Raw genomic sequence first — 10276 nt, forward strand, 5'->3', positions numbered from 1 at the left:
CATGGGATCTGAAATAATAAGGGGGTTAAAGGCATTAAACTCATAGGGTCGATTGGTCTGCACGTGAGCCCCCTTTAGTCAAGATTTGAGGTCCATAGGTCATGACATTCTGGTCAAATGAGGTTAAACTCAAAAGCGGCGTCCAAAGTGCTCGGCCTGGACTTTCTCACGCAACCGTCTTGAGCCTGATTGCTTGTTCTAAGTGAGCGGTCACTGGTGTTCATTTAAGGTCAGTGACCTTGTTCACCTTAATGTTGTGGGGCAACCCTACGGCATTTCTCATCGATAAGGCTATTACTGCCGCCTTATCTGTGCATAATTTTCCTCGCACATGCACTTAACAGCTTAGGTATTCTGTTCGAATTTGAATGTTTGTGGTCCCTGTTACATAACAAAATGATATGAGTACCAGAGTCTACTCTTAAAACCAAGCTCTTCAATTAAAATGCAGACTGGTTTTAAGCTTGGCGTGACCTTCATACCTGACCACAGATTAATGTAATTTGTCGAAATCCTTAATTAAATTACTGTACTGCCTAAGAAACGATCTCGGAGATGTATGGCTTTATCTAATACTCCGGTGGTGCATCAGATTGAACGGTTTCCTTGAAATTGCCTTCTCTGACCCCCACGCTCTTACTTTGTCCTTCCATAGGTCAGCAGCCTTTACAATGTACATCTATTTTGTTTTCTCTCTATTTCGTGCACCAAACATCGTATCTTATTTTTCTCCTCTATTTCATGCACCAAACGATCCACTATAAAGTTCCCCACAGTTATGCAAACGTTGGCGCGACTGCGCTCTGCTGGCTGAAAATAACATTTTTTTTTAACCTTCGGGGGTCAAATTTAATCCCCCACCAAACGAATGGCCACCGCTTGCGGAGGGTTATCGGCTCGCGCTGCAATATTCCGCTCGCCCGGAGGCGCCCTTTTCTTTGATATGAGCCCCCGACAGCGTATTAGTCAATGTGTTGGGCCGCTCGGCACTGAGAGACGAAACTACGGCAGCGTTTTAAAAATATTGATGATACTTGCGCGCGGAGAATGGGACGCGTTTCAAAACCCTTGCTCAGGGTCACGACACGACACAACAAGTCAGAATCTCCCAGCGCAGCCTGCTTGCTTGATAGGATGCCTCACAGCCTACTGGTGAACGGCGCGAGCTCTTATGTGCTTGCCTCAAGCGTGTTGGATCAGCGCGCTTGGCATGCAACACTCGTACGGACCGACTACATGAGATATGTGACGTGTAGTGGGCGCAAAACGACCGCTGCAGTCCACGCGTCTGGAAAACCAAATATTTTCATCACAATCTATTGATAAATGCGGAAGGCCGGCAAACGCGTGTCGCTACAAAAATAAGACGGTGCTTAAAAGGTTTATAATTGCGCGGAGGATGGGACAGTGCGCGTGTGATATCACTGGCTCAGGGCTATCAGCTGGCATCGCAATATCGTGCTCGTGCTCGTGCTCGGCCGGCGGCACTTAGGGCAGACGTCCGGAGCATGGAGACTATATCATTTCAGCGTTTTAAAAATTATGTAATCCTACGCGTGGAGACAAGAGTGTGTGCATTTGAAAGCACTCACTTAGGGCTGTCAAACGGAACCGAAAGATCTTGCTTGCCCGGTGGCACGTATGTTAAAGAATTACTCTTACCGGCGAAATGCCAAATGCGTGTGGACGGTCGGCGCCTGACGAGACGAAACCACGGCAGCGTTTTAGAAACAAATTCTAGTCATGCCCGAGGGTGGGACCGTACTCATTGGATTGCACCGGCTGACAGCTATTAACTGGAACCCTCACGTCGCGCTCGGTCTGCGGCAGCTGTTTGTGTTATATGACATCCTTGCAGCAAACAGCAATGTGGGCGTACGCCCGGCGCACGGAGACGAAATTACGGCATTGATTGCCCCAGTGACATTTTTGGCCTCATTCCCAGTTCAGGAATTGTTGCGGCTTTTGAAAAACCATTTTAAACAAGCTCGACGTGCGCAGTCCCGCACAGTTGATAACGCGGCTTTGGAGCTAACACACAGCAGTTGTCCCGGCCGGCTGTTCCTACTTGTTCCAGATGAACCCCTCCCTGCTTGGTATTAAATGCATTCGGTCGCTCTGTGCGCATTCTACGAATTACGGCAGGTTTTTGGAGCTGTTTCTAAATGCGCAAGGAGTGGTCTGTCTGCGTTTAATAGCACTGGCTCTGATTTCATGTACGGGGCCCAGTGCTCGGACCCGTACGCCGGCATTCAACTGTGTTAGATATACCGCTTCACGGCCTGGTACTGAAAGAAGGAAAGCCGTTCTGTGCGTGAAATGCAGATTAGATAGAAAAACAGCATTGATAATTGGGCTCGGCGAAAGGAAAAGTGCGAACCAGAGCATGGTTTCAGCACTGTCGCACCACATCCAAACACTGGAGTTTAAACTGAACATGGCGAGGAGCCCGGGCCGCCAACGTCTACGTGATATAATCCCGTCACGGCAAATTACGGACCACTGACTCCCTCTCGGGGCAAGCTGCGCAAATGATGTCACCGTTATAGATATAGCTAAAAGTTTGCGCGGAGAAAAAGACCGACCGTGTTTGATAGCACTGGCTCCGGGCTATCCTACGACTGTCAGTTACTGGGCGCGGAAGCTGGGATCTATCATGGTATGACAACAGAGCCAGCTCAACTCGCCTCACCTCACGCTCCCCTATTCAAAGGCGGAAGGCACTCCTCTCCGCACAGGTTTAATGAACGGCAAAGTTTGAAAATATTTCTAATTGAACCTGCCTCATGGAAACGTACGTCTTTGAGAGCGCTGCACCAGGACCTTTGCACAACATCCAAACAGGGGTCCCGCAGCTGCTGGCGTGCTTTCTTCGACATCAAGACCCTGACCGCTTTTACTTATAAGAGGCAAGCACGATGCGTGATGCACAAAGCACGGCAGCGTCTTAAAACAGATCTAGCCGTGCGCGGGGAGTGGGGACCGTGTGCATTTAATAACACTGACCAGGGGGTATCGCACAACACTCACACGCCGAGCCCGGGCGCTGACGCTCACTCTCTTTTCACGTCAACCGATGTGGCGCATTACTTGAAGGCGGAATGACGCTCTGGGCGAGAGGGCATTGTACCATAGCGTTTTGAAACACATATCAACGAGCTCGGCGATTGGTATCATGCGCATTGACTTCGGGCTTTTGCAACGCATTCAAGCATTGGGCCTGGCTACCGCGAAGAAGTTTGAATGACCACTCCGTAGTGCATTGTTGTATGCGGCCGGCCACTCAAAGCCTGGTGCACCAGCTACGGCGAAAATACCGACGACCAGGCGCCAGATTGGCCAGGAAATCCCATCAGTATTGTTGAATTCATCTAGAAATGAGACCCAAGTCGTTCATAGAACGCGACAGGTACCGTTATGCCTTTCTAGCAATTCAGCTCCTTAGCTTTGCTAAGTCAGTATGGCAGAGCGAACCGGTACGCATTTGTAAGCGATATTTCTGTACAATTTGTATTCAGTTACGCACATATGCAACATGCCGTCGCAATTCCTGAAGGCAGATCCGCATGTGCCGCAGCTCGTGCGCTGCTGCTGACTACGCTAGAAACCATTGCATTCACTGGCACTAAACGGGTTTACTAAACCACATGATTGACGCAATAAGTCACCCTCATAAGACCGCCATATTTTGCCGCCGACATTTGAGGCTTTCCAGTGGCTTTTCCAGTGAATCAGGCTCATGCAAGGCACACAAACATAGCTGGGGACACGGCATCCCCAGATGCAGACCTTTAGGCACCGTTGGCCCATCGACGGCCGAGAGGCCGAGGTGTGGGCCCGTCCGGCAAATCGGGTGGACAAGGGCCCCGCGGGGCCTTATTGGGACCATTGACAGACGGCAAAGCACACGATCGATGACACTCTTTACTCCAGCACGCTCTATAGCGAAAATTTGGTTCGCGGTCATGTCGCACAACCGATCTACGACGGTATTCCTGGAGGCTCGTGGGTCATTTTTAGGGAGCTGTTCTTAAGCTGAACGATGACAAATCAACGTGTCTCTGGACACCCAATGGGTGTAAAGAATGATAGCCTTCAAGTGCACATGTCAATCCTGACAGGCCTATGACTGTTCAAAACCAAACAGGGTCAATAACTCTTTCAATGTCAGTCGACAATCTAATATCACCTAGGTGGACCTCAAGTCGACCCCGGACTGTGCTAGCACTGCGCGAGAACATTATTGCGTATCGCAACACCGACACACGACACGACGTGGAGTACGCGAGCTTCCACGAGCAGTTCTGTTCCCCATCGGCCGGCCGCCTCCGGCCGGGACTCGGACGACTCGCCGGGCCCCGCCGCTCTCTCCAGCCGTCGTGCTCAGGCCTCGTCGCCGCTGCTTTGGTCGTCGATGGCGATGAAGGACGGCATCTCGGCCATGGCCGGTCGCGGCCCGGCGTCGCCCGAGTCGGGCGCGGCCGACGACGGCCCGGCCGGCCGCGCCACGTCCCGGTCCAGGTAGTAGCGGCCGCGGCCGCGGGGCGGCGCCACAGCAGAGGCGGCGGCGCCGACCGAGCGACGACGGCGGCGGCGGCGCGTCCGGTGCGCCAGCGGACAGGCAGCGCCGCGTGGACACGGCCGGCCCTCCCCGAACTCGGGGCAAATATACAGGTGCTTCTCGGAACACTGCAACGGAGCGGCAATGGCGTCACAGCGAGCGGAGTCCGCGAGGTCGCCCGGCGCGACCGCACGCTCACGGCGTCCGGTCACGACAAACCGCAGGGCGGCACCCACGGAAGTCTCACAACGGCGCCACCACGGCGGCTTCGCGGCTGTCTTCGGCAAACACAGCTACAAACCAAGCTAACACAAAAGCACGCATGACAGCAGTCTTCCAAAAGATGAATATGAACCAAATAGGAACGACAGTGTCCGGCCACGTGGAGCAAGTCATACGGCACGACATCCACAACACGCGCCACCGGGGACACCCATGTCTGGCGGACCGGACCGGATCGGATCAGATCAGACCGGACCGGACCGGACCGGACCGGACCGGACCAGACCAGACCAGACCAGACCAGACCAGACCAGACCAGATCAGACCAGACCGAACCAGACCAGACCGCACCACCTCGCCGCGCTGTCGATGCTACACACCTGCTGTCCACGGGCGCAGTAGCCGGCCAGGAAGGGGGCGCAGAGCGGCGCGTCCGGGTCGACGTACACGTGCTGGTAGGGGCACGGGTCGCGGCGGCACTCGTCCGCCAGGAAGTGCAGGCACATGGGCAGCTTCTCGGGCCGCGGACTGTGGTTGTAGGCGCAGCGCGGCACGCGACAGCCGCCCTGCAGGTGGCGCGTGCAGACGGGCCGCAGCGCCGGGTCGTGCACGTGCGGGCACTGCTGGCGCTCGTGGCGGATGCAGCGGCCGACGCGGCAGTAGAAGCGGCACGGCTGCCGGCTCAGGCGGCGCCAGTCACGCAGCACGGCCAGACTGCGCGACTTGGCGCGACTGCGCGACACGGCGAGGCGTCAGCGAACGGAACGGGACCGAACACATGGCCATGGACGGCGTGTGAACACAGACTAGCAATGGATAGGGGGAGGGCGTCTGAACTCGGTGTGTGCTATGGATGAATAGGTGATCAGCGTGGTACTTGAACGATATGACGCACGAAACACAAACACAGCCGCCTGAAAGCAGGCGAGCGAAATTCTTCCTACATTTACTCAATTTCCTTAAGTGTTCACCGACGTTTATAACATAGACGCCCAAGTTTCTCCATGCCAATCCAGCATGGAAATTTGAAATCCAGCACAACTTTGCGTTTGAATAGAATGAGAACAGGCGCGGTGCGAATCTGGTCATACTAACCCGGACGACCTATTGACCGACAGAACGAAGGTCCGGTATCGGTTGTCAGGAAGTCTGACCTGAGGGACCGTTGTTGGGTTCGGGAGCCTGGCCTGAGGGCCCGGTGTTGGGTTTCAGGAGTCTGACCTGAGGGTCCGATGTCGGGAGTCTGACATGAGGGTCCGGTGTCGGATGTCAGGAGCCTGACCTGAGGGTCTGGTATTGGGTGTCGGGAGCCTGACCTGAGGGCCCGGCATTGGGTGTCGGGAGCCTGACCTGAGGGTCTGGTGTCGGGTGTCGGGAGTCTGACCTGAGGGTCCGGTGTTTGATGTCAGGAGCCTGAGCTGAGGGTCCGGTATTGGGTGTCGGGAGTCTGACCTGAGGGTCCGGTGTCTGATGTCAGGAGCCTGACCTGAGGGTCTGGAGTTGGGTGTCGGGAGCCTGAGCTAAGGGCCTGGTGTCGGGTGTCGGGTGTCGGGAGTCTGACATGAGGACCCGGTGTTGGGTGTCGGGAGCCTGACCTGAGGGTCTGGTGTCGGGTTCGGGAGCCTGAGCTGAGGGTCCGGTGTCGGGTGTCGGGAGTCTGACATGAGGGCCCGGTGTTGGGTGTCGGGAGCCTGACTTGAGAGTCTGGTGTCGGGCGTCGGGAGTCTGATATGAGGGCCCGGTGTTGGGTATCGGGAGCCTGCCCTGAGGACCTGGAGTCGAGTGTCGGGAGTCTGACCTGAGCAGGGCGCGCTGAGCCCGGTGCTGGGCGTCGGCCCGCAGTGTGCCGTCGTCAGCGCGCCGGAAGGTGAGGCCGCCGATGTCGAGCCGCGGCGGCGCCGGCGGGCCGTGGCTGAGACGGCGCAGGCGCCGGCCGCCCGCCTCCACACGATATCGGGCGCCCCGCACGCTGATGCAGCCGGGCGCCGCCGCTGACGACCGGCCCCATCCGTCACCACAGACGGCCGCAGGCAGGTGGCGGCACACATCCACACCCGGCGACGCCACTCAAACCTCAGACTCAACACAACCTACTTCTGCCGTTATTTTACGATCTTTATATATATATATATATATATATATATATATCAGTTCATTTAGTCAAAAACATACGGATGTGAATGTTCTGAATGATAAAGTTTCATACGTTTCCAGGGACAGCACCCCACGGTCCGGGGGAGCGATGCTGGACTCGTAATACAGCGGCGTTGAGTGCGGGTGCCGGAGCGGACACAGAGATTGGACCCGCTGATATGAGAATTTTGGCGAACTGGCCGTAGAGGGTAAAATCCTTACACAGAGCCGGCTTGTTTGCCATTTGCAGAGGAAGCATAATCTACATTGTAAACATGAACTTCTGAAACTTGGTCTTGACGATACACCGTATTAGACATGAACTGCGACTGGGAATGCCAACATACGCGAGCAGCACCCAGGGCGATGGCTCATGGCTAGCTCAGAGCAGGCAAGAGCCGCGCGCGTCACCACAATGGCCAGCCACTTACCTCTGCTCGGCTCGGGGGCGGGGCGGCTGGGCCGGGGGACGGCTCTCTGCAGCTTCCGGACCGTCGACTTGTACAGCAGCCCGCCGATGTTGACGAACCGGACCGATCCCAGCATGAGCGACCCACCGCTCCTGACAAACCGAGCTCAGCGTCAATCGGTTGGCAGCAGCCATCGCGAGTAACACCCGGGCGCCCATCATTCGGTCAAAGGTCATCACTTCCGACGTGAACTTAACGGTGCGCATCCAATTGTGTCTTGGAAGCCCATCCCATTCCAAAATGTACCCACAACAAATCATTTTGCACTTCCAAAAACCATTTCTAATTCAGACAGGGAACCTTTCAGAGAACTTGTGACCGCAACGCGGTGGCTGGGCAAATCTGTCACCGTCGAATAATCCCTCAATTCACCGCCGATAAATATTTTATAAATCGAATACGCCATATGTGACATTTTTCCACTCAATGTTAGCAAAACGCAAGCAATCTAAACTAGCTCTACCCAGACGCCGTGCGCCACATCAGCTGGGCATCGAGACACTGCCTCTGAATGCCGATCGGTAAACTCACGCGAGGCGCGGGCTGGACGCGCTGGCGCTGCGCCTCCGCCACGTCCTGTGCTGGGAGGCGACGGGCCGGGGGGCGTTCGGGGCGGTGCGCACCAGGCGGAAGCGGTTGGCGGCTGCCGCGCCGGACGCCGGCGGCGGACCGGTCCGCACCCCCGCTCCCGCTGCCGACCACCGCCGGCCGCCTGAGGAGACAGCCACACGCGGTCACCGACCCCTCCCTCGACGGTGAGACCCGCACGCCGGCCGCGGCGCTGACCGCTGCCAGCGACAGCGGCCAGCGCACGGTCTAGAGGTGCAGACCCGCCCAAGGCCGCGGCCACGGTCAACAAGGGTGGTCAGAAATATACATGGATGTACATGGGAACAAGAAGATGCAAAGGCCTTAGCACCACTGTAAACAAGAATTGATGGCGATGATGTTTAGTTTTCGCGCGCTTCGGCGTCAGATAATTTTTTGCCCAACTCTGGATAGTGCAAGCCACCAGTAAGACAATACTGGGACCGTGCGCAGCGATCGCCTTACCTGGGCTCTGCAGAGGGGGTTTGCTGACGACCTGCTGCACGCGCGGTGTGGAGGCTACCCTCACCAGCTTATGCCTGGTGTGGACGGCCGGACGGCGCAGCGTCGGCGCCGGCGCCGACGGCGGCGGCGTTTTGACATCCTTGGAGACGCGGCGGACAAGCTTCCTGGCCGTGATCAGCCGGTATCGGGAGAGGGAGCGCGAGCGGCGGCGGGCGGGCCGGCCACTGGGGCCGGCGGTCGACCCGTCCGTCGGCTGGTGCGCGCCGAGTCCGCCGCCGCCGGAGCCCGCCGGCAGCACGGAGAGGGCCGGGGCCGGGAGAGCCGACCCACTGGCGGCGCCATCCTCGGCCGGCGACGGGTCGGGTGCGCCGGCCGACGCCAGTTCAGATGGTGGGCGCCGAAAGTTCGGGTTTATGTGGACACTTGCTGTCACTGTCACAGGAACAAACTTGGGATTCATAAAAACACTCGAGACCTTCTGCTGGCTGACAGATGGAGAGACTTCCTCAGTTTTGGCAGAATGCATTTTCTTCTTGGATGCTGGCAAGGAGTTTGTGTTGGCAGCTCCAACTGCCAGTTGCAGGGTAGATTCACTGGAGTTTCCTGGTTTATGCCAGTGCTGTGACCTTTTATTCAGTGATGTGGAGAGTCTGCTTACACCAGTGGAGTTTCTAACCCAGTGCTTGCTTGGTTTTCTGGTGTTGTATCCTTTACCTGGTATAAAATGAAGCTGCTTTCTTTTCTGCATTTCAATTTGCCCTGAAACCAAATGCAGCCCAGTAAATTTCATAACACAGCCAAAAACTTACAGAGATGTGTGATTATGTGCATATGTGGTGATTAGTCAATGTGGATGCTAGCATTAGGAATTGGAATCATCAAACTCACAGAATAAACTTGCATGTGATTCCATATTTTGCAGGATTTTCAAACTTAAGAAACAGTACCATTCAAATACCCAAGCAACTGAGAAGATGCCCAAAGCCCATGCTTTTGGCTACTGGTAGCTCACAGCATGCAATAAAATATTAAGGCTTTTCCACACCAACCCATTTATCTGATGGCAAGATACCAATAATAGCAACCAATACTAAGACAAATTTCAAGGATATCTGCCAGTATGAAGAGATTGCAGCAATTGATTGATCAAAATATTATTCATAGTCCTTTGCTCCCTGACAAAAACAACGATTTAGGTGCGTGGGTGGGTTAGCAGCCTGACTGGCTACTACCCCATGCCAGTGCACAAGATAAGCCCATTTTCCACATCAGATGCCAACACAACATTGGTATGCTGAACCTTGCATTCATGATTGCCAAACATAAATCAGGCCAAATTGTGCTGGACTTTCCATGAACTTGCTGGCAAATGTGTCCAGGATACTCTTGCTTGATACTGCCTTGGTAGCAACTTGTCTTGCAGCCTCGGATATCGGTATTGAAATTGGTGGAGTGTGTAGTAAACTCTGAGCACTCAAATTTGCAGCGAACATGCACGGAAGTGATATCCACGCTGTCACTGCCACGCCAGACATGTTCACTTGATGTCTGTTTTCAAAGTCCATGTAATTCAACTTACTGGTTAGATCCGTGATCTGCTTCAGTAATATCTTTTCAGTGTCAGATGCCATTGGCCTTATCACTTTCCAAACCTTAGTCTGAAATAAAACGATGTCTGATGCCCTGACCGGAGCCAGATCCCACCGATTCACCAGAACAGCCTGCGATCCCACCACAACACCCTCGCGATGGACCCTACAAGAATCCAAAGGCAACGAATGCATATGGATGAAACAGGATGTATAGCCTCGAGCCCGACCTTGAAACTCTAGTGACG

The 10276-nt window shown here is 55.1% G+C and overlaps 1 long non-coding RNA gene across 1 annotated transcript; it reads right to left on the bottom strand.

Annotated features, from left to right (window-relative positions):
- Nucleotides 1-6712: 6712 nt before the first annotated feature.
- Nucleotides 6713-7996, bottom strand: LOC119098470 (uncharacterized). Its single transcript, XR_005094238.1, has 3 exons — nucleotides 7918-7996; nucleotides 7348-7478; nucleotides 6713-6774 (listed from the first exon to the last, which is right to left on the bottom strand). It is a non-coding gene; the product is annotated as an uncharacterized LOC119098470 (long non-coding RNA).
- Between the last annotated feature and the right edge of the window lie 2280 nt (nucleotides 7997-10276).

Source organism: Pollicipes pollicipes, unplaced genomic scaffold (genome assembly GCF_011947565.3).
Source record: "Pollicipes pollicipes isolate AB1234 unplaced genomic scaffold, Ppol_2.1 Scaffold_4740;HRSCAF=5597_pilon_pilon_pilon, whole genome shotgun sequence".
Classification (NCBI taxonomy): Eukaryota; Metazoa; Arthropoda; class Thecostraca; order Pollicipedomorpha; family Pollicipedidae; genus Pollicipes; species Pollicipes pollicipes.